A 21,407-nucleotide genomic window follows, 5' to 3' on the forward strand; every position below is an offset into this window, starting at 1 on the left:
AACCTTAGTGAGTTCCCCAATATACCACTTACACACATACGCCTTTCCAGGCCATACCCACACGACCTTCCGGTCTATGTGTCTCAGGGGACTTCCGTCCCAACCCGGCAAACCTTCCGGTCCTACCCGTGTCGACCTTCCGGTCCATCACTCCCTGACCTTCCGGTCCACATCATAATACCTTCCGGCCCATATCATAATGCCTTCCTGTCCATATCAAGCATAGCATACATGTCACATACATAACGCATACAATACATGCAACTCATAGCATACAATGCATATATCTCATAGCATACCAGACCTTCCGGTCACACATAGGTACCCTTCCAGGTACAATATAGTGAGAAGACTCACCTTGTATGATGTCTAGTAAATCACATGCTCGATACCTCTGAATCTCGAAACAACGACCTAGCCTTGCCTAATCACAACAAGTAATCATTTCAAATCATTAACGGCTCTCAAGGCTATACTACATTCCTTTCTACAATCCCACAGAAGGGTAAAAGAACATTTTACCCCTCCCTGACTCAAAAGTCCACATGTTGACCAAAACCCTACAAGTCAACAAAAGTCAAAAGCAAGCAGTACGCGGGGCGTACCAACTCCTATACGCGGGGCGTACTCTTGCACTCCAGAATCGGGGAACGCGGCGCGTATTGGGATTACGCCCAGCATAAATCCCAGTTTCCTACTTTCTTCATTTAAGGTCTTAAACAGTTAAGACATAATCTCACATTCCAGATCTGGCCATTCTAACACCTCTTAATTCATAAATTCGAAACCTTTAAGCCTTTGCATGGCTGTAAAGGTTCCCACACCCTCTAACACATTTCCTTTCTCCTCTAAAAGTCTAGATCTCATGCATGGCTCAAAATTTATGTCCAAGATTGCACTTTTATGAACATACAACTCATATAGTCCTAAAATATGATAGATCTAGGCCAATGGAGACTATTTGCTCATAAAGTCTCCATCTTGGGACCAAAAACCCTAGAATTTGGTCCAAGAAGCACACAACACAAATAGCAAGGCAAGTTTTGAACTTTATACCTCAGGAAGAAGCTCAAGCCTCTATCGATCTCATATCTACTCTCGTCCACCAACTTCTAGCTCCTACAATGGCCTCATCTTCTCTTTCACCACCTTGAAATGGCACTTTGAAGCTTAGAACACTCACACACAAGCTAGGGACGAAGGGAATACTCTCTTAGGGTTTCTTTTTGAGTGATGGTGGCTGAGGGACAAGGCTATCTCATTCCTTTTATAGCCCTCAAGACATTTTAGGGTTTTGCATATGGGCCGGTTACGCCCGACGTAACCTTGGGTACGTCTAGCGTACCTGGATGAATATGTGTACAAAATTAAGCGCGCGAGTATGCACAGCGTACTCCTCAGTACGCCTGGCGTACTCACAAGCCTAGCATTTTACATAAAGGGACCTAAATTGACAACTTGGAAAAGAAGAAGGGTTAGATGGTTGAACCTAAATTTCGGGATGTTACATTTCAACTGCTGAAGCTGAGTATGTTGCAGCTGCCGCTTGCACTTCGCAAATCATAAGGATCCAGAGTTCGAGACGTGGCGGGTAGAATGTAGTTTACCAAGCTCGCGGGGTAGATTGAAGTTGCGAGTTACAGGGCTGATTCTGACAAGAATCTCGAAGGGCCTAATTATCTTGAGTTTTAGCTTTCCATGCTTTCAGAAGCGTACTAAGCCTTCCCAGAGTGAGACTTCCAGAGGAATTCGGTCTCTTACTCTGGAGTTCTAAAGGTTTCTCCCTCTTGCTTCTCTTCCCAGTCAAGGGTTGCTCCCTTTAGGGTCAAAGTCGGGGTTCCATAATTTGCGAGAAGTTGTAAAGGAACTAAGATGGTAGGTCAGCGAGACCTAGAATTTCGGCGAATTCCCGTCGACGCCTTTAGTGCTGACAATTTCTCAACGATTTTGATTAATTGAAAGGGTCCTCAAGAATTCCCACATCACTAATAGTGTGTCTTAGGAATTTGACTCTTCAATTCCAAAACTCGTATCTAGAGAACTTCAAGTAAGGCTTCTCTAATCGTATTGTTTCCACGGTTTGTTGTAGTTGCTCTCTTTGGTTTCCTTCTTACTACGAGGGTAGATAAGCAAGTCATTTACAAGGACAATGACGAACTTATCCTAGTAAGAATGGCATACCCTATTTATTAAGTTCATGAATACTACGAGGGGGTTGGTCCTATCTGAGGGGTATCACTACGGACTCGCAGCGTCCGCATCAAGTTTGGAGGATTGTCCTCGGACATCCTTCTCCAAAATTTGCGACTGGTGATATTCGGATCTCAGATCCATTCCTGAATGGTACCTTGTTCCTTGCGGTTGGTTGGCCTATTCGTCTATGTGAGGCAGATAGTAATGATTTCTACTGGAGATATTGTCGGGGCCCCTACAGTCGATGGACCTACGAGCAATTTTCCTTTCTTCTTGAAGAACAAGACCGGAGCTCTCCATGGTGAGAAGCTTGGTTCTTCAATTCCATTGTTGAGTAGTTCGATAGGTTTGACCTGACAGTTCTTGCAGCTCGATAGAGGGTTAGACTGTAGGGTGATCTGGTTACTGGAGTCGTATATAATTAAGATTGAAAAGGTAATTGAATAAATGATTCTTCTTTAAGCTCACATCCCAACGAGGAAAAGAGTAAAAGGGGAACCATTAATTCTAAACCTGTAGAACCTTGGTTATATACCACCCTTGTGTATACATTCTTCAGCGATAGATTAACTGTACGGGTCTTTGGATTGAACTTGACGTACTGCCCAAGTGGTACTTCGGGGAGGTTTGTTGAGGTTTCTTCGGAAAAGGATAAGAAACCTGAGGTACTCTGCGCATGAGTACTTCGGAGTTCTGGAATGACGGCTTCGCTAGAAAGATGATTTTGGAGAAAGAGATTTACGCACGAACTGGTATTGTGAGGATCGGATGGACTCCAGTCGTATGATAAAAATCAGAGTCACTTGGAAATAAAGGCACTAGATTTGATCATAAAGGCGTTACAGACAAAACACAACTATGCAACTTTTAACAGAGTTACAGTACTATGGATTTACTACAAGACTATTGTTGCGAACTAGGTATACTACAAAAGACAAGTATACGCAGCACGAGGGTCCCTTTACTGACGGGGTCTCGCAAAAGATAAGACTCTAGTTGCACTAGTTTTAAACAGTTTATGAGTCTGTTACAACGAATGCCTTAGATATTTTTAACGGGGTCCGGAGTTCTTTATTATTGGACAGTCCTTTTTGAGGTTGTAAGTCCCTAATTTGCCTGTGTATCAGTCAGATCCGTTTGATGGTGCGGAATCCCAATCAAAAGGATGATGTCAGATAAAATAGAAGAGAAGAAGAAGAAGAATATGATGAATCTATGCATGAATTGATTAGAATTATGATCCGGATACAAAAGATTCACACACACAATTTCTCTCTCTGGCCGTAAACTACTTCATGTTCATCAATCTCAACTCCTCACCCTAACACCTCTATTTATACAAGGGAATATGGGCCAGAAACAAATGGGCCGTAAATGAGTTTACGGTCGTAAGGTGTTTACGGTCGTAAGGTGTTTACGGCCGTAAGGTGTTTACGGCCATAAACTCAGCCGTAAACTAGGCCATAAATTCATAAATATTACACGAAGATATAATTGCCCAGAAAAGCAAAGTATAAACCATATTTTGACCTAACAATCCCCCCCTTGGTTTATAGCTTTCTTTTCTTAATGACCCAACAAGCCCCCCCTAAAAAGTAGCTGGCTCTTCTTGTCAATCTTCAATGAGAGCTTGGCTTCAGCTTTAACCTTCGATTTCTTCACAGCATCAGGATGAACATATGAATCTTCAATAATTGACTTCATCTTGAGCGGTTGGGTTTTTCTTTAGAATTTGACATTGAATGCACGTTTGGTGAGGAGGCTTGACGTACTGATTCTTGAAAGATAGCGCTTTCAGCTTGAGAATCTTCAGAGAGAACATCAGAGAGAACAAATCTTCTGGATCACTTCAGTAGGTACAACAATAGCAGCAGACTGATTGAGGAGGCTTCAATGCAATCTGTCACATAATCTTCAGGTGCAGCTTCACCTTGCTTCTGGGGTTGAAGGATTGAATGTCGAAAGAATAATCTTCATTTCTTTCTCCTTCGAATGCGAATTCTTCGATGCTCACGGACAAGGCTTTGGCTCAGAAATCTTCAACACAAACTCCATGAGTCTTATCTATACCTGAAATCACTTTTCAAGACAAAACAAAACTAAAAGAAAACTTAGCACACAAATTAAAACAGAAACTAAAATATTTTTGGATTTTTTTTAATTTTTCTGAACAAGAAATAAAACAAAAATAACACTATTGTTGGATTTTCAATTTTTTTTGATTTTTTTTATTTTTCAATTCTCCCCCTAATATTTAAATTAGAAGAAACTATGAACAAATTTAACAAAAACAAAATAATAGCTAACTTTAAGAGAGATTTGGGATCAAAGTTTTTAGACAGCCTTTATCCACTTGTCGGTACCTTTCATATTCACATATTTCTCTGGTCGATCGTCGGTATTGTTGTCCACTTAAACACGAAAAAATGTGACAAATTTAGGACATACTATTTGTTACAAGACAGGTGAACTTATGTTCCAAAAAAAAATTATATCTGATCCTAATTTCTTAGATATTATATCTTAAGGACCATTTATCTGACGACGACCAGGGATATTGTTATCCACATAATTGAGCAGCGAGATCTACAGAAAATCTGTATGTGTTTAATTTTAAGTGTACTAGAACGTGTTTCCCGCTTCCTGATATGCCCCAGCCATCAAGAACTTCCAGAGTACTCCTTACACCGGGTGAGCAGACAACCATTCAGAGAAAGGAGAGATTCATAATTCTATTACTTACTACTTCAAAGGGGTTGAGAAGAAGAAGGTTGCATATGTTGTGTACCAAGTCGGATTAGAAGTCGCGCAAAGGAGACAGCATATGGCTAACAGATGAGAAGTATTTCACACATATATTTCACACACATATATATCCTTCAGAGAAATAGAGTTGCATATGTTGTGTACCAGGTCGGATTAGAAGTCGCGCAAAGGAGACAACATATGACTAACAGACGAAAAGAAAGAAAATGATATTCTACAGACCTAGTTTATCGGAATTTACCAGTCGCCCCATCCAACCGGAATTAAGGACAGAATCCGCACATCGAGGAAAAGTTAATCCACAGTTCCAAGTACGGGTTCAATTAATGTGACGAGTAGATTCTCATGTTTATCTCCCTGCTCAACCTATCCGAGCGTCGTGACATCAAGTTAAACGGATCTAACTAGGTTAAAGTATGTCAAGTCCTCAAATTCATTAGGTTCAACTTTCCTAGTCAAGTCCATTCAAAATCTTTCGTGCCTACCAGCACATCGAGTACAGAGCATAGACGATTCAACATAGGTACGTTACGCTGATTCAGGTTGCCCTTTATCACTTGTTAATTTCATTTCCCATCACAGTACTTACAACCGAAGTTGTCAACAATAAATTTTAAAATGCTGAACAAAAATGACACTATTTTTGGATTTTTGTAATTTTTGTTGTTTTTGGATTTTTATTTCTCCCCCTAAATTTGTGCATGGGTGAGAATACGAAACAAAATAATGCGCAAATTTTAAACTATCCTGAAATAAAAATTTAAAAGGTAAACTAAGAAAAACCAAAAATAAATTGAGAAGAAAAAGAAAAAGAAAAGGAAAAAGAAAAAATAAAAATAAAAACTTAATCCTCAAAACGTATCATTTTTAGAAATCCAACAAGCACATCAAAACGAGCTTTGTTAAAAGGCTTTGTGAACAAGTCCGCCACATTGTTATCAGTGTGGACTTGTTCGATTCGAATTAAAGATCGGTCATAACAGTCTCTGATAAAGTGAATTTTAATATCGATGTGCTTGGTTTTAGAGTGTTGGACTGGTTTTTTAGCTATTTGAATTGCCGCTTCATTATCACAATAGATGGGGGTTTCGAAGTAATTCAAATCGTAGTCCAGCAGCTGATGTTGGATCCAGATAACTTGAGAGCAGCAAGCTGAAGCAGCAACGTATTCCGCCTCTGTTGTTGAAGTCGAGACAGTGTGCTGTTTCTTGCATTGCCATGAAACTAATCTGTCACCTAGGTATTGACATCCTCCTTAAGTTGATTTCCTGTCAAGCTCACATCCTCCATAATTACTGTCAGTAAAAGCATAAAGATTAAATTCAGAATTTTTCGGATACCAAAGACCCAATTTAGGGCTTCCCTTAATATACCGAAAAATTCTTTTAACAGCAATAAGATGAGAGAGTTTAGGATTAGCCTGATATCGAGCGCATTGACAGATTGCAAACATAATGTCAGGTCGACTTGCAGTAAGATACATCAGCGATCCGATCATTGATCGATAGAGAGTTTGATCTACGAACTTGCCTTCAGGACCTGGAGTCAGGAGAGGTCGTTCAGCCATCGGTGTAGAAGCAGATTTAGCATCGTGAAGAACAAACTTCTCAAGAATATCCTCCACATACTTGGCTTGATGTAGCATGATTCCGGTTGAATTCTGTTTAACCTGAAGCCCCAAAAACATGGTCATTTCCCCCAACGAACTCATTTCAAATCTTTTCTTCATTACACTTTCGAATTCTTTGCAAAGCTTTTGGTTTGTTGATCTAAAGATTATGTCATTGACGTATATTTGTACAAGTATTTGGTCCTTGTCGACATGCTTTATGAATAATGTTTGATCGATAGTGCCGCGAGTGTAACCATGTTCGAGCAGATGCTTTGTTAGGGTTGCATACCATGGTCTAGGAGCTTGATGCAGCCCATATAAAGCTTTGTCCAACTTGTAGACATGATTAGGATACTTTGAGTCGACAAACCCTGGAGGTTGATCAACGTAGATTTCTTCCTTCACCTTGCCATACAAGAAGGCAGTCTTGACATCCATTTGAAAGACAGTAAAGTTCATATACGAAGCATACGCTAGGAAGATACGAATAGCCTCCAGGCGAGCTACTGGAGCATAAACTTCAGTGTAGTCAAGACCCTCGACTTGTCGAAACCCACGTACTACCAGTCTGGCTTTGTTTCGCACGATAATCCCTGAATCGTCCTGTTTATTGCGATAGACCCATCGTGTGTCAAGAGACTTCTTGCCCTTTGGTAACTCTACCAATTTCCAAACACCGAGTTTTTCAAATTGATGCAATTCTTCATGCATTGCATCCACCCAACTAGGTTCATTTAGAGCCATTTCTACATTCTTGAGCTCAATTTGAGAAATAAAGCAAGAATACAGACATGTATTCACGTCTCCACTCTGACTTCTAGTTTTAACACCAACATCTAGCTGGCCGATGACGTTTTCGATCGAATGATCCCGTTGAACCCTAGAAGGTATTTCTTGGCTGATGTCATTTAGAGAAACAGGAAGAGTGTGAATGTTGAGACCTCCTTCATTTGCTGGTTGAGTAGTACCAGATGTTTCTGCGACATACTCATCTGCAATAAGGTCAGGAAAGATTAATTCCATCAGGGGTGAAGAGACAGTGGAAGCATCATTTGGAACGAACTCTTTCTCTGAAGATATGTGAGGTCTCGATTCAGCATCAGAAGTATCAATGTGATCTGATTGAGGACTATCATGTTCCAAGAACGGCCTCCCTTGAGGAGTAGCAGAGGAATTTTCCGAAGATGTTGCAGAAGACTCCCCCTCAATTGCAGCAGAAGGCTCCCCTTCAGTTGCAGCAGAAGGCTCCCCCTCAGATGCAGCAGAAGATTCTCCCTTGCGTGAGTCAGAGGACTCCCATTCAGGTGAAGCTTTAGACTTTCCTTTCGATGAATTAGAAGGTTTAGATACAGGCTTGTATACGACTTCTTCGTCTTCACCTTCATAGATACTCTTCCACTGCGAACCAGTTCTAGATACATCATTTGAATACACGTTTAAGGATTTGAAAAGTGACGTATAATCAAACAACCAATCCGGACCCACTCTTGCGTCTGTCTCATTCTCTTCCAACCAACGCACGTCATAGGATTCTACAATCTATTTGGTTTTCTTATTGTAGACTCTATAAGCGGTACGAGCAACATACCCAACAAAATAGCAGTCATCGGCTTTGGCATGAAACTTTGGGTTGGCATCTAGGTGAAGAAGGGTGCAAGGACAGCCAAATACTCGAAAGCGACTGACTGACGGCTTGTGTCCATAGTAGATTTCATACAGAGTTTTCATTTGAGCTTTGTTGATAAGCACTCGATTTTGAACATAACAGGTAGTGTTTATTGCCTCCGCCCAAAAGAAAACAGGCAGCTTTGAGTCACACATCATTGTTCTTGCAGCGTCTTTGAGTGTTCTGTTACGCCTTTCAGCAACACCATTTTGTTGAGGTGTATGAGCAGAACTGAATTGATGCAGGATACCCTTTTCAGCACAGAAGTGAATGAGAACGGAATTCTTGAACTCTGTTCCATTATCGGTACGAAGCGCCTTCACCCTTTGATTGGTCTGATTCTCAACAAGTACAATGAACTTCTTGATCAATTCAGTGACACCCGCTTTGTTGGATAGAAAGAAAACCCACGTAAATCGAGAGAAATTATCAATCACAACTAAACAATAAGAACTTCTGTTGATGCTTAGCACGTTCACTGGACCAAACAAATCCATGTGAAGTAATTGAAGAACCTGACTGATTGAGTTAACCTATTTTGGCAAGTGCGACTTTCGTTGGTGCTTTCCTTGAGCGCACGATACACATTTTTCAAACGTAATAAAGTCCTTGACGGGCAATCCGCGGACCATCTCATTTTTCGCAAGACGATTTAGATTCTTCGCGTTAGCATGACCTAATCTTCGATGCCACAGCATTGCAGTTTGCTCGGAAATCTTGGAAAATAGACACGTAACTTGTTCTGGGAGATTGCTATTCATATCAATAATATAGTCGTTCCCATCCCTTTTTGATCTTACGAGAATCCATTCTTTAGGGATGACAAAGCCTGGCTTTAAGACCATGCATTCCTTGTCAGTGAAATGCGTAGAATAGCCTTTGTCACAAATCTGAAAAACGCTTAACAAACTGTGTTTCAACTCGGGAGCGAAATTTACGTTTTCGAAACTTAGAACTCCATTTGACACGGTTCCCCTTTGAGTGATTTTCCCTCCATCTCCACCCGCAAAAGAGACACACCCCCCATTAAATGATTGAATGATGTGCAGTTCGGTGATATCTCCCGTCATATGCCGGGAACAGCCACTGTCGACAAACCAAGGTCTGACGACATTTCCCCGCAAGTGTCCCTGCAAAATGTGCGGGTTTAATTAGATTTGGCCACCCAGGTCATGATCTTCCTGGGTGATCCTGATGCCTTTTCAGATTTATTGCACTTAAACTTCTCTGAGGACACAGATGATGTATTGGGAGCAGGTTTGGGCCTCCATTTATAATTAGGTTTTCTGAAAAACTCAGTCAATTTTTTCATTTTATGTTTAACAATCTGCTTAAAGCATGTGTTACTTCTACCAAAGTTGGTTGAAGATCCATTATTGCCTTGGGATGAGCTTGACCTTGGGGTGGCTATGCTCCTTTTTGGCAGACTGCTCGGGACAAGGTGATTAAAAACCTTTTTATGTCTGTAAAAAATATCCCTTTTTCTATTTCTTTCATCTACCCAATCATCATTTCGAGAGCGACTTCTAGAGGAATTTCTTTATAAAGACCTTCCTCTAAACTCGTTCTCCCCTCTTGGAAGATTATGACTAACAAACATTCGATTAAGACAGTTTCTAGCAATATGACCACTAGTACGACAATTAAAACAAATCTGCTTGTTATTGTTAGAACTTGAGCTGCATTTATTAGATTCGTTTTCCCTACAAACACCCTTGCTTGTCTCACAGGAACATGCAACATTATTAGGTTGTGAGGCAAGTGAGGGTGCTATACTTATGGAGGGTTGTGAAACTAGTGGAGTCTCAACATTTTTATCACAAACATTCAAATTGTCAACCAAATTGTTCAAAAATTTATCAGACATATTGGAAGCACTCAAAACTGTATCAGAAGTAGCAGCTACTGTATCAGAAGAATTAAAAACACCACAAGAAATATTGTCACTTAAAACATTTGAAAAAGAATTGTCTTTATTTAAAATGAAAGCTTCAGGTTTGGACTCGATTTTATTTTCAGAAACACATCCTTCAACTTTGTGCTTTGACTGATTCAAGGATTGATTTGCAGGAGAAGTAGAAATGTTAGTACTTTCAACATTAATAAATCCTCCCGAAACAAAACCGGAGGGCTTGCCATAAATCATAAATGATTCATTGACAATCTCTTCTTTGGACAAAGGCTTGGACACATATGAATGATTGAAAGGAAGGGGTACATGATTATACCCTAGACCTTTTGATTGATTCCTTTTAAACTGCATACTTTGGTCTATCATATTTGCAACCACCTCACTTGAGAAATCATATTTTCTAACATCAAGTTTGGCGGTCTCAAATTTTCCTTTCAAAGATTCAACTTCAACCACTAACTCAGCATTTTTTTTTACTACATAATCATAGTTTTCACATTTGTTACTGTAGTCTTCCTGGAGTCTCCTAAAGTCTTTAATTTTTTATTCTAGTTGAGTTTTAGGTGGTTTTTGTCCTTTTGGAGTCTCCTATGTCTCTTATTAATTTGTCATTGAGTTCACGAAGAATCCTAAGATTTTCTACTTCATTGCCTAATGTCTCAATTTTATCCTGTAAACTTTTCACATAATCTATACAAGCCTTAGAGCATGATGGGAGACTTACCTTGGACGAATTAGGTTCGTGGGAAGAGGATACCATCAAAGCAAATTGTAGCTTCATCACACTGTCTTCAGCTGCTACAATCCCTGCAGTAGTATCATCCCTTACTTGTGCCAGATGAGCATTTTCTGGTCCAGATAAGTTGAGAGCTTGTATTTGATCATCCCAATCGAAAGATTGTGCAACCATAGCCTTTTCATTGTTTGCTTGACTACTGCTTCGGTTGTTCCCAACAACAACCATTGTTCTGTCATTATTAATCCTTCTATAGGGGTGAGGGCAATCACGAGCAAAATGCCCTGGCTCATGGCAATTGAAACACCGAAGCTTTCCTTTGTTGAATCCAACCTTCTTGTCAGCGCTCATTCCCCAATTGTTCTTCCCTGTCTTTTTGGCAAACTGTTTTGCCCGAAATACAGCCATGGCAATTTGCCATGTGATGTCCATTTCCTCAACGTCCTCCGGATGGATTTGATCAAGATCTGCAAATGACAATTGAGGGGGAAGCTCCCCAGCTACAAGCGCATTGTAGCAATTCACAAGCCCTGCTGCAAAGACAAGGTTTTCATCACCCTCCTTTCCTTTTGAAGAGGAGGTCACATTTGAGGTTGGAGCAGTTTGGGAAGACACGAGTGGTTGACTTTGTGAGTGGTGAATGACAGGTGCAGAGGAAGATGAACCTACAGGGGTATAAGAGAAAGAAGAGAGAGCATTGTTAGTTGAAATGCCAAGATTGGCAGCTGAGTAGGAGTTCACATGGTTGATCTCTCGCTGCTTGTCATCAATATCACACGCTTTGATGACAGCCATCACTGCAGCTAGAGAAAGGCGATTGAGATCCTTAGTCTTCTTAATCACAGCTACGTTCATGTCCCAAGATTTTGGGAGAGCATTTAGTAGCTTCTTATTAACTTCTAACTTTGTATAGAAGATCCCTGCCACAGTCATCTCTGTGTTGAGAGTTGTGAATCGCTGCAGTTGAGCTTCGAGAGTCTCTTTGGGCACATAATTAAACATGTTGAAACGTTGCCTCAGCATATCTTGGCGGCTCTCTCGCATGTCTTCATTTCCCTCATATACTTTAATAAGGGCTTCCCACAGTGCTTTAGCAGAAGTATACTCTCTGAATCCTTGAGCAATGCTTGGAGATAAGGCCATAGTCAAAATGGCCAATGCCTTTTCTTGTTCTTCTACACTCTCAAAGTCTTCATCAATGTAGTTTTCAATTTTCTTGTCAACCACCTGCCCCCCAACTGTAGTGGTGATTCTGACTGGATCCTTTATAACACATTTCCAAATCTTGAAGTCCTTCATATTTATATATTTCTCAATTCTATATTTCCACTCGGGGAAACCATCAGCAGACATGAGTCTTGGAATGCACGTGGTTGTTCCCATCACAGCATTGAGTTCTTGATATTGATTAGGACTTTGTGATTCCACTTTTTTAAATTAAGGTTAATTAATTAAAAAAAATTTTGTTTACTGTGAATTCTGAAAATTACTTGACTAAAATTCAAGAAAGGTTTACTGCCAAGAACTGTTTACGGCCGTAAACTAGGAGTTTACGGTCCGTGAAAATTTTAAATTCTGAATCAGAAAATGAAAGATGCAATTTATCTGAAATTGATTATCAGATAATCGATTTACGGCCAATGATTTTCTGAGAGAATTTCGAGTTTACTGCCAATGAATCCGAGTTTACGGCCAATGAATTTCTTATTAAAAAATTTCATTTATTTGAGAATTAAATGCAATGAAATATTATTCTGAAAGCCTTAAGTCAGGAACTCAATTTGCTGGAGAAGAGATTCGATTGCGGTGTATGAACCTTGAATAGCTTGCGGCCGTGAACTTGGAGTTTACGGCCGTAAGCTCGGACCGTTAACTCTTAAACACACAAAAATCGATTGGAATAAAACCCTTCTTTTGCTGCGAATATCGTTTTGAGCAAAAACGCAACTGTAGGACGTCTTTGACACTGGTCTCGCTCTGATACCAATTGTAAGTCCCTAATTTGCATGTGTATCAGTCAGATCCGTTTGATGGTGCGGAATCCCAATCAAATGGATGATGTCATATAAAATAGAAGAGAAGAAGAAGAAGAATATGATGAATCTATGTATGAATTGATTAGAATTATGATCCGGATACAATAGATTCACACACATAATTTCTCTCTTTGGCCGTAAACTACTTCGTGTTCATCAATCTCTACTCCTCACCCTAACACCTCTATTTATACAAGGGAACATGGGCCAGAAACAAATGGGTCGTAAATGATTTTACGGCCGTAAGGTGTTTAAGACCGTAAACTCAGCCGTAAACTAGGCCATAAATTCATAAATATTACACGAAGATATAATTGCCCAGAAAAGCAAAGTATAAACCATATTTTGACCTAACAGAGGTGTCCTATCTCGCCGCATTGGTGACATATCTGGCTTGTACTAGCATTGGTGGTGGAAGTGAGGTGTTTAGTCAGAGTTACGTGGACACGGGTGCCCTTCTCGTTCATCCACTTTGAAAATTTCCTTACATAAGGTCCGGTTTTACCACCACCTTTGTGTGTAGGGTTGGTCCCGATGTGAGGGACTTTAGGAATGGGTCGTGATGGTGCTGAAGGGGCAGGAGTTGCCACTCGCTGTTGTTGCATGGCAAGTCTTTGGGATCGTTGGCGCTCCTTTCGAGCTCGGCGATTTCGTTTCCTCCTCTCGGTTTTACAACTTTGTACGTCCGTGACTGTTGCCCTTTGTTGGCTTCCTATACCGATACATCGATCGGAATTTTCAATTCCTTCGCTAGGCGTGATTGCGTTGCCAGCATTGAGGTTTGCAAGGACAGACAGCAGCTAATACTTCGGCTTGGAAAGTAGCGGCGTCGATATGAAGGATATGGGCTTCGTTGATCGGCTGACTATTTCCGGATGATGACATGATTCTGCAACACAAAAGACAAAGAGTTCGTGAGTGACTAAGGTTGACTCTATATCATTTTGATTCTGACTAAGAGATGAGTTATTATGCACGAAAACTTAGCTTATACACATTATGATATAACCAAGACTGTGCGGATAGTAAAATGTGTGATTCTACTTTAGTTTCACTATAAACAATGCTCTGATACCAATCTGTCACGCCCCCAAACCAAGGATGGCGGAAACGTCCGGGGTGGAGGACTTCATTTATAGTATCACAACAACGAGTATAATAGTGCTCAAAGTAAATACAACCATCATAAATATAATTGAAAAAGTTACACCAAAGTATATGTTTACATGATTCAAATCAGTTACATTATGATGACAAAATGAACTGTTTGACGATTTATCATCCCATCCTCAAAACGTTGTTGATTTCCTGTTTCACTGAATTCCTGAGAATAAAGAGTTTGGAAACCGTTCTTTGTAATGTGTTGTGTGTCACCAAGAAAAATCCAATATTTTCCTTTTAAAAGTTATGTGGTCCTAAATCTCAGGACCAAGAATAAACAAGTATTTTCCATACTTAATGATATAACCGTGTTTTTAAATCGGCATAAAACCCTTTTTGATTTGAGGGAAAATCCTGTAATGAATGATGTGTAGTCTTAAATACCAAGACTGAAAGTGTACAATAATATTCGTACTTATTGATATAGAAAATGATTTTAAATTGACATAAAACCCCTTTTGATTATAAAAATTCCCGTAAACTTTATGAGTTGTTAGCTTCCTATGTGAGTCGCTATAACCATACAATAACTGAATGAACCTGCCACGACGTTTCTCAGGCGTCGCGAAACTAATATGACACTTGTCACCACAGACCTGCCGGTCTAGCTGTTGCATGCAGCTCAGGTGTGGGGTGTCTATCCCAATATAGATCTATACACAACTATCACGTTCTCCCTATAAGAGACTCTGGTTATAACTACGAGGAATTTTAACCCGTACTCTAGGAGTACTTGAGAAGAATGTCTCACAATTTAAGTTAACAAGTTTACGTGTAGTGTGCATGAGTGTAAAACCTTTTTCTGTGGGAATAAAACCTTCCGAAATGTGTTTGTTGTGTTAATGGAAACATAAACCATACCTATTATAGTTTATCAAAACGTTTAAATGTAATAGTTATAACTTTGTTTATTATGGTTAACTACAGTATTTGTGAAGGTAAAAACTCTTTTGTTTACCGATATGTATATATACCTTTTACTAAAGTGAAGCAACATGCAATATAACAACTAATTAATTACCATACTTTTGTAGGTAAAAATCCATTTGTTTTCTGATGTATGACTATATACTAAGACAAAATGTCATCTATTTGCAAAAACATATATTCAGATAAAGATATACAACTTGCTCAACATGTTACAAGGTGAAATGAAATTGATAGCATTTTTCTGTTGTTAACATTTTCTTTTACTGATATTAGAAAATTTATAGAAAAATCATCAAAGGTCCAAATCAGAATCCGTAAATTCTGAGAGTTTGGGAAATGATTCTAGTTTGTTCATAATTTTTATTATGAATTTTAATGACCTCCGACTTGTGTGAAAAAGTCCATAATCACGGACTGGTCCAGATTTGCTCTTGAAATGATAGACAGTTTTGTAAAAATCACCATAAATTGTAGCAAAATCGTGTGGAGATTTTCAAGTAGTCATTTTAAAGCTAAGAACTGGAACTACATGCACCTAAAATAGTTTTGAAAACTAAAATGGTTATGTTGCCCAAAATAGTCCGTGAATGGAGTTGAACTTTTCTGATGAAGGTTGTTAAATGAGTTTAGTTGTGTTCTTGTTGTATTAACTTGTATCCCCCCCCTTAAAACTTAATAAAAACATGAAAAGATAGGGGTATGAACTCACCTTGAGTGATTTCAGTGGATGAAGGTTGAAGGAGAGAAGTGTTCAACTCAAGAACACTTGAAGGATTGCTTGAAGATTCGAGAATCTAACACCCTATTGATGGAGTTTGTGTAACGAATCAATGATTTGAGTAAAAGGAAATGTAATAACCATAAGGAGGGTGATGATACTTACCAAATGAAGGAGAAAAGCTGGAAAATGCCTTCGAAATCTTGAATTTGTGAGACGGAGTTTGAGAGAAAAGGAGTGTTTTGTCTTTGGTGGAAAGTGTGAAAATGAGAGAAGTGTGAGGAGAGAGGGGGTTTTCCAACCCTTGACCAATAGTGTGCCTGGTCCAATGGTGGGGAAAGTACTCTTGAATGACCAGGTATGGTTTAAGGACAATAGCTGGTCATGGAGTGGGCATGGGGTGGTTGCTTGTGTCATAAACTAAAGAGAAGTCAACACTCCACCTCAATTATTCACCCACTAGATTTTTATTCTTAAATAAAGATTTCCATAAAAATATGTTTCAATTATGAATATTTAGGTCTTATATGTTAAAATATGATTTTTGGAGAAAATCTTGTGTTAAAATAATTAAAAACGGGCTTAAAATGCAGAATTAGTCGAAAACCGGGTGAAAAACGCAATATCCAAAGTCAGGAGGTGATTCCAGTCTTGGTCGCTGAAGTGGATCCGAAGTGAAGCTCAGTTGCGGATGCAGAAGGAAGGCGCTGCGGTCCGAAGTCAGGAGAACCGGAGGCTAATATCGGATGCGGGTTGAATGCCGCTGCGGTCGGTGGCTGCGGTCGGCGGCTGCTGGCTGCGGTTCCTCAAGGAGACTCCAGTTCAAGGAGGGTTTGATCCCTATAGAAGGACTCCGGCCCTAAGAGGCTATTTTCCAAGGTATCATCCCGTTTCGCATGGTTTTTCACCAAGTCAAGTGTCGGGACGCCCCAATTGATTATGAAAAAACCAAAAGAGGTTTTGAGAGAGATTTAGGAGAGATTTGACATACTTGGAGAGATTTCTCATACGGAGAGAGATTTGGGAGAGATTCCACATTCTTGGAGAGATTTCTCATACAAAGAGACATTTGGGAGAGATTTCACATACTTGGAGAGATTTGGGAGAGATTTCTTTTGTGACCTTTTTGAGTGTTTGGCTTCGCAATGCAAGGTCCGTAAACCCCATTAAGCCATGTTTAAGGATCTTACACGCTCCCGATGAGTATGCAACATTGTTTTATCGGTTTGGTTCATTACTTAACGCAATTTTAGATTAATGAAATCTAGATATACGAACTTTTCAATTGATGATTTCTCATTAGCATAGCGAGTTGTAAAGTAATTACCTAACGTAAGCCCTAGTACCCACGGGCTAATTGAGTCGACCGGTTTGACTTGTTGACTTTAGTTGACTTTGACTTGACCAGAAATTGACAGTTATCACACAATAATGGTTCATTCAGAAGCTGTTAGTATTAACCATTCAGAGGTTAATGTTCACGTTCTAGTTATGAAAAATTGGAGAAACCAAAAAGATTTTCGTTGATTTGTATTCTTTTCGAAAAATAAAAAATACCAAAAAGATTTTCTTTTGTTATTTGTTTCTCTTTTCGAAAAATTCAAAATCACAACAATATTTTCTTTCTTTTAAAAAATATAAAATCCAAAAAGATTTTTGTTCTTTTGTATTTTGTCTTTTCTTTCTTAATGCAAAATCAATGAAGTTTTACATGGGTCATGCTTGTGTTTCTAGGGGAAGGTAAATTTTCGAAACTTTGTACTAGTTACAATGTCCCTAAAAGCATGCTGCAGTATGTCGGCCCAAGCCTCAATTGACTCAATGTGTGATTTCGAAAGCCTTAATGAAATCTTTCATTACGAAAATTTCTTCCCAATCTGGCTTGCATTCACATTAGTCTACAGAGCTACCTAACTCTTCTCAAATGAGTTAAGAGTTTTCCGTTTGGTCCAAACATAACAAAGGTATAATTGAATTCATGAAACACCCTTTTTCATCTCAAACATCTAACACATTTCATACATAATGACGTATGTCCAAGAGGTCATTGATCAAACCACTCGTGACTTAGACATATCAAAACTCTGTGTTTATGATCTTGATTCATGAGACTGTGATGAAAGTGAAACCCAATTTTCTAAATTTTTAAGGAATTGACGGAGAACAATGTTCCAGATTTTCATGAAACATTTGTTTCTATACCAAATTTTTGATGCTCTAAATCACATTCTTTCGTTATGATTGGTCTTGATCAAAATTTTGAAGCCCACGACATTTATTACCAAACAGGATCCAACTAAAACTAATTTTTTTCTTTGAAAATGATTATTGTTTGAGTATCAATTCTTTCACTTGTCACTTTAAAAGTAATCCAAAGCATACTTGTCACTGACTACACTAGTCATACAAGTAATTGCTGTTACAATTACTCACCTTATGTTGAAGATGATATGTAACGAAATTTTTAAGCCACCCACGAAGCCTTGAAAAAGAAGGCCTTCGATACTTCTTTATAAGTATTCAATTGTAATTCACGGGTAACCACACAAGTTGTTGTTTATCTCTCTTGGTAATTAACGAAGCAACCATTGCTTGGGGTTTATTTGCCTTTATGTCGAAACTCTATTTTTTGACATCACAGATCCCAAATTTTCGTTAGTTTGCTTCTTATATCATTTTATTGGCACACTGCACTCACGAAATCCTTGAGGTTCTGAGTATTACAAACTCAGGCTGACGATTTCGAAAGTCTGGCATATGACTTCATTTCTAAACCCAAAAACGAAAGAGCCTAACCTCCATGCCGAAGGTTTTCGATCTTATCCAATTGGTACTCACGAACAGCTTTGATGGGACTGTTTGCAATGTGGTGCGAGTTCATGGCGCGTACAACAACTAGTGGTGTGAGTTTCAAGGATAAACGTGACTTACTCTTTAAAGAAAACGTTTGGAATTCAATTGGGATTACATATAAAAGGAACTTATTATCTATTTTTATAATTACGCGTTTAAATTATCATACGATCAAAAATCCCTAACTTTCTTTGTTCTTCAAGAATTTCTCAAAACCCTAACTAATGGCGGCTGATCTAACCACTACTACTGAAGAAATTGTATTGCAACCCATCATGAAGATCCAAAGCACCAATTATCAAGTCGAGGGTGATGTCCCACTATATCTTGAGGAGTTGAAGATGTTGATTGTTGCTCTTCAACATTCTGTTCTTGCTACTGCCATGTTTAACTCATTTAAAGTTCCGATGACCTGGTTATCCATGGCTGGGTCTACTGCTTCTTATAACAAAGCTACTAGTGTTATCTCATTTAATCTAGTGAATGAAAAGAAAATTCGTCTCACGAAGAAGTCGTATACTCAAATCTTGGAGATTCCTAATTCACCTCCATTCTTTCAACCTTCCAGTGCTCAGATTTTGTTCATGTTCAACGAGATGGGTCATTAACCACCACTCGTCAAGATCAGTCACTTCAAGAAGTCCAGTCTACCTTGTATCTGGAATTTCTTTGTTGGGATATACCTTTGTTGCTTAACTGGGCGAAGTGTAGGGCTTGGCAAGGGAAGAATGGAAGTTTATGCTATGATAGCATGATTGTATTATGACTTGAATGTGGATTTTGCAACTCAGATGTGGAAGGAGTTGGTTAAAAGATTAGAAAATACGAACATGGTGAAAGGGATTTCATGTGTTCGTTAATGGAGTTTAATTCTCAAAAAGGTTTATGAAAAAGAGGAAATTCAAGTTCCTACAGATGAGGCTAAGGCAGAGTTCATGAAGTATCATTTTCCAAAGACTGTTGAAGACGATTCAGAAGTATTCCCTAATGTTGCTCGAATTCCTGATAGTATGTTGAAGAAAGTTGATCCAACAAATTCTGTGTTGGTGGCATACTTACAACATGATAATCCTTCAGTCAAAACTGGGATTTTGCTAAAAATCAGTGACGAAGGGTCATCTAAGAAAGTTAAAAAATCGAAGAATGGAGCTGATAATGTTGTTCGCAAAAGCCCCAAGAAACAAACCAAGACTAAGTCTCCGAAGAAGATTACAAGTGAAACTGAAAAGCCTAAGGAGAAGGTTGTTGATGAATCTTCGAAGGAATTGATCTCTTCGAAATCTGGTGTGTTTAAAAGGTTGAGGAAATTATCTTATAAGAAACGCCCGTCATCAGAAGATCAATCTCCTATTATTCGCAAACCTCAACTTAATAGAAAATGAGTGAAAGTTTGTGAGATTCCTGCACTAGTTTCACCCTCCTTAAGTACGCGAATAGTTGAGGATATGGCAAAGCACATCACCAAGAAGACAAAAAAAACAAAAGTTGGTGATTCGTGATGAGTCATCAGATAGTGAGATCGTTCGAGAGACACCTTTGGGTTAGAATTCCCCAAAACTCTCACAACCACTAATTCTCACAACTGTTTCACTACCAACAACAACAATTCCACTTGAAGTTGTTGTAACCAAATCAATTTTTGAGGAGGTTCCAATTTCTACCATTGTTGTAAACGTCTCTGATGCAGGTGCACATGGTTTTGTGAGTGTTGATCCATCATCTCAAGGTATTCCTATTACATCTTCTTTTGAACCTATTTCTAGTACTTTTGTTTCACTTCCACCTTTTATTCAACGCATTTCAACCACCACTAATTCACTTACTTTCGATAACATATTACAACAACCCATCACTACGCTTTTTCAAATCCCAAACCATCAATCCACCAATACCAAATTCCGATGATGAAACGGATGGAGGAGGTTTCAGAGGAACATTTGATGATTTGGAATTTGATTCTGAAGAGGAGAACATACCTGACCGTATGTTGATGTCGGGGAAACAGTTTAAGATTCTCAATCGAAAACTCAATTCTATCCTTCAATCACAAGCTGATTCTGGAGCCAAGAATTCGGTTTCGGGTAATAGAAGTTGATGTGATGCTTAAGGATGTTGAACTCATAATGCAAAAGAAGTTAGATGTTATTGATAAGAATAATGAGGTTTGAGTCAAAGCTAAAGTCGATTCGTTTGATTCAGAAATCAAGGAGCTTTGTAAAATTGCAAAAGAACGCCATGTTCTTTTTATACAAGATGTTAAGAAAGTTCGTGAAGATGTCAATCAGAAGCTAGAAGAGTTAAACGTGGATGTATCGAAAGAATTAACCACGTTGAGTACTAATTACTCATCCATTCTTTCAAAGGTAGACATCATAGCAGGAGCAGTTACAAATTTCATTCAGACTTTTCATTCAGCTATTACTTCTATCGAAGCCAAGGATAAAGAATATAGGGCTCAGTTCGACCAATTAAAAGTGTTACTTGGCGAACTTAAAGAAGTTGTCTCAAAGCCTGCTCCACAGTCCTTCTTAACTCCTGAATTTTTAACTTAGAAGTTACATGGCTTGGATCAAGCTATTCAGAAGGTTGTTGCTCCAATTACGAAATTTGCCAACATGTTGCCAACTGGTGCCCCTCCTGTTGTCACAGGGGTGCAAGGGGGAGAAAAGAAAATTCAAGGTGGAAAATCTTCGAAAATCACAAAAGGAGTTGAAAAGTTGAAAAAGATTGAGAAGATTGTTACTACTGGTGAAGTAACGAAAGTTTTGTCTACTCAAATCCCAACACCTATAGTTTCAAACGTGAATACAACTGAAGCTATCAA

This window comes from Lactuca sativa, chromosome 8 (assembly GCF_002870075.4).
Source record: "Lactuca sativa cultivar Salinas chromosome 8, Lsat_Salinas_v11, whole genome shotgun sequence".
Classification (NCBI taxonomy): Eukaryota; Viridiplantae; Streptophyta; class Magnoliopsida; order Asterales; family Asteraceae; genus Lactuca; species Lactuca sativa.